Source organism: Coregonus lavaretus (assembly GCF_964263955.1).
Source record: "Coregonus lavaretus genome assembly, chromosome: 24".
In the NCBI taxonomy this organism is placed as follows: Eukaryota; Metazoa; Chordata; class Actinopteri; order Salmoniformes; family Salmonidae; genus Coregonus; species Coregonus lavaretus.
In genome coordinates, this window is record NC_140011.1 from 34,415,038 (window position 1) to 34,419,739 (window position 4,702).

Below are 4,702 nucleotides of genomic sequence, written 5' to 3' on the forward strand. Positions count from 1 at the left end.
GTTCAGAATCGACTACAGCAAGTTGTGATGCAACCCCTAAATAAAGTCCTCTCCTCCTCGCGTCTGTCTGTGCGCACAATGCGCTTTACTCAGACCCCGTGCGCCCCCATCTGGACAACTGATAGAGCAGGTGGCACAATCACCACTCACCAGGCAGTATAATTGCATTTTTACTGCGGAACTCATTTCACTACTATAAGGATGGAAATATAGAGCCATCAATATAAGAATCACTGACGGAGTCATCTCCCGCGGGCAGATTCTGCGTGTAGCTGACCAAATTACTCGATATTTTACTTCTGGGTTAACCGAGATTACAGACGGAGGCACTTTGGAGACCATGGACTGGAGACCAATCATGAGAACTGAGAATTTGAGATCGTAAAATCAACCCCCCTGTTCAAATTCAAAATCCCCATTTCCTCCCCACATTGGACAATCCCGCTACTCATTGGTCGCCAAACACCTCTATCAAGATCACATGACCGTCCCATAACGACCACCTGGTCAGAGGCTGGACCAAGTCTATAAATGAGCTCACCTGAGTAGGTTATGCTTGTTCAGTGTTGCCAAGTTAGCGACTTTGTCGCTATATTTAGTGAGTTTTCAGACCCCTCTAGCGACACATTTTCAAAAAATCGACTAGCGACAAATCTAGCGACTTTTTCTGGTGTTAATGGAGACTTTTGGAGACTCTGACGTGAAAGCACGTATCGTTCTTACTCTTCTCAACGAGCAGCAGGTGCTGCTGTGGGCCCCGTCCCAAAGCACTCACATGCGGCCCAGTCCTCGCGCAGCAGTCCCTCCCAGCTGCAGTCAGAGCAGGAGATGTTCACCCCTCCGCGTCCAGACTGCAAATGAATCGCGCATGAGGGAAGCTGCCGCTGGCTGATCCCGCCCTGGCTTACATTCAGGGCAGGATGTAAATGTAAAATGTTCTTTGTCTAAAATAAATCACTGCATTTGACTCACACAGCCTCAGTCACTTACTCACCTCGTCCACTGTGTGTGTGCCTCTCTGTGACATAAGCTAAACATCTAGCTGGCTAGCTCATCATGTCTCAGTCTAAACTGTACACCTCAAAAATACAGAAAGGAGTGGGAATCAAACCCTGAATTCAAAGGCTGGTTGAAGACGTTTATTGGAGATGATACACGGGCATACTGCCTGTGTTGTAAGGCTGATTTCTACGCCAAACTTAGTGATGTAAAAAAGCCTTCTAGGCAGAGTTGCAAAGAAAAAGCCATATCTCAGACTGGCCAATCAAAATAAAATATTAAGATGGGCAAAAGAACACAGACACTGGACAGAGGAAGATTGGAAAAAAGTGTTATGGACAGACTAATCGAAGTTTGAGGAGTTCGGATCACAAAGAAGAACATTTGTGAGACGCAGACCAAATGAAAAGATGCTGGAGGAGTGCTTGATGCCATCTGTCAAGCATGGTGGTGGCAATGTGATGGTCTGGGGGTGCATTGGTGGTGGTAAAGTGGGAGATTTGTACAGGGTAAAAGGGATCTTGAAGAAGGAAGGCTATCACTCCATTTTGCAACGCCATGCCATACCCTGTGGACGGCGCTTGATTGGAGCCAATTTCCTCCTACAACAGGACAATGACCCAAAGCACAGCTCCAAACTATGCAATAACTATTTAGGGAAGAAGCAGTCAGCTGGTATTCTGTCTGTAATGGAGTGGCCAGCACAGTCACCGGATCTCTACCCTATTGAGCTGTTGTGGGAGCAGCTTGACCATATGGTACGTAAGAAGTGCCCATCAAGCCAATCCAACTTGTGGGAGGTGCTTCAGGAAGCATGGGGTGAAATCTCTTCAGATTACCTCAACAAATTGACAACTAGAATGCCAAAGGTCTGCAAGGCTATAATTGCTGAAAATTGAGGATTCTTTGACGAAAGCAAAGTTTGAAGGACACAATTATTATTTCAATTAAAAATCATTATTTATAACCTTGTCAATGACTACATTTCCTATTAATTTTGCTATATTTCCTATTCAAACTCATTTCATGGACAGTCGTGGTCAAAAGTTTTGAGAATGACATAAATATTAATTTTCACAAAGTCTGCTGCCTCAATTTTTATGATGGCAATTTGCATATACTCCAGAATGTTATGAAGCGTGATCAGATGAATTGCAATTAATTGAATTAATTGAAAATGAACTTAATCCCCCCAAAAAACATTTCCACTGCATTTCAGCCCTGCCACAAAAGGATCAGTGATTCTCTCGTTAACACAGGTGAGAGTGTTGACGAGGACAAGGCTGGAGATCACTCTGTCATGCTGATTGAGTTAGAATAACAGAATGGAAGCTTTAAAAGGAGGGTGGTGCTTGAAATCATTGTTCTTCCTCTGTTAACCATGGTTACCTGCAAGGAAACACATGCCGTCAACATTCCTTTGCACAAAAAGGGCTTCACAAGAAAGGATATTGCTGCTAGTAAGATTACACCTAAATCAACCATTTATCGGATCTTCAAGAGCTCCCGAGTGGCGCAGCGGTCTAAGGCACTGCATCTCAGTGCTTGAGGCATCACTACAGATCCCCTGGTTAGATTCCAGGCTGTATCACAACTGGCTGTGATTTGGACTCCGATAGGGCGGTGCACAATTGGCCCAGCGTCGTCCGCGTTTGGCCAGTGTAGGTCATCGTTGTAAATAAGAATTTGTTCTTAACTGTCTTGCCTAGTTAAATAAAGGTTAAATAAAAATTAATTTAAAAAACTCAATTCAATTGTTGTGAAGAAGGCTTCAGGGCGCCCAAGAAAGTCCAGCAAGCGCCAGGACCGTCTCCTAAAGTTGATTCAGCTGCGAGATCGGGGCACCACCAGTGCAGAGCTTGCTCAGGAATGGTGGCAGGCAGGTGTGAGTGCATCTGCACACACAGTGAGGCGAAGACTTTTGGAGGATGGCCTGGTGTTAAGAAGGGCAGCGAGGAAGCCACTTCTCTCCAGAAAAAACATCAGGGACAGACTGATATTCTGCAAAAGGTACAGGGATTGGACTGCTGAGGACTGGGGTAAAGTCATTTTCTCTGATGAATCCCCTTTCTGATTGTTTGGGGAATCCGGAAAAAAGCTTGTCCGGAGAAGACAAGGTGAGCGCTAGCATCAGTCCTGTGTCATGCCAACGGTAAAGCATCCTGAGACCATTCATGTGTGGGGTCGCTTCTCAGCCAAGGGAGTGGGCTCACTCACAATTTTGCCTAAGAACACAGCCATGAATAAAGAATGGTACCAACACATCCTCCAAGAGCAACTTCTCCCAACCATCCAAGAACAGTTTGGTGACGAACACCTTGCCATAAGGCAAAAGTGATTACTAAGTTCTGTCACACCCTGGCTCTGGGGACTCTATATGTTGAGCCAGGGTGTGTAGATTATATGTATTCTAGTTCTGTGTTGTAGGTCTATGTGTTCTATTTCTATGTTGGCCAGTGTGGTTCTCAATCAGAGGCAACGAGTGTCAGCTGTGGCTGGTTGTCTCTGATTGGGAACCATATTTAAACAGTCTGTTTTCCATTCGTGTTTGTGGGATCTTGTTCCGTTTGGGTTGTGTTTACCGTAGGACGTCACGTTTTCGTTTTGTTGTTTTGTTCGTGCATTCATTAATTAAATAAATATGTTCGTTCATCACGCTGCGCCTTGGTCCTCCTCTGTTCCCGACGATCGTGACTGAAGATCCCACCATACCAGGACCAAGCAGCGTGTCCAGGAGCAGGCAGCCTGGACGTGGGAGCAGATCTTGGACGGGCAGGGGTCCTGGACCTGGGAGGAAATCCAGGCCGGGATGGATCGCCGTCCATGGAGGGAGACGGTAGAGGCGCGACGTAGAGAGGAGCAACGGCGTAAACAGTGTCGTCGTCGGTCGGACGAGAGGCAACCCCAAACATTTTTTAGGGGGGGGCACACGGCATGGGCGACTGGGCAGCAGGAGGCTGCCACAGGGCGATTTGGGAGATTTGGAGAGGAGGCCACCGGGTTTGGGGGGCCAGAAGGCAGGTTGGCGGAGCCTGGATGGAGAGCAGAGCCAACTCCCCGTACTCAGGCATGGCAGCATGGGACTGGGCAGGTTCCGCGGTATGCGGAGCTGCGTACTGTGCCACGAGTGGTCCGGCATAGTCCGGTACGTCCTGTGCGAGCACCCCGCACGTGTCGTGCGAAGGTGGGCATGCAGCCAGGACGGAGTGTGCCGGCTCAGCGCTCGTGGTCTCCAGTGCCTCTCCTCAGTCCCGGATATCCTGCGCCAGTGTCACGTGCTGTTATGCCAGTACGGGTACACAGCCCTGTACGTCCTGTGCGGATGCCTCACACAGAGTGTGTGAAGGTAGGCATTCAGCCAGGACGGGTTGTGGCCGCTCTTCACTCCAGGCCTCCTATCCGTCTCCACAGCCCGGCCCGGCCTGTTCCTGCCCCTCGCACCAAGCCTACGGTGCGTGTCGCCAGCCCGGCCCGGCCTGTTCCTGCTCCATGCACCAAGCCTACGGTGCGCGTCGCCAGCCCGGCCCGGCCTGTTCCTGCCACTCGCACCAAGCCTACGGTGCGCGTCGCCAGCCCGGCCCGGCCTGTTCCTGCCACTCGCACCAAGCCAGGGGTGCGAGTCGTCAGCTCGGCCCGGCCTGTTCCTGCCACTCGCACCAAGCCAGGGGTGCGAGTCGTCAGCCCGGTAAGGCCCGTTGCTGCT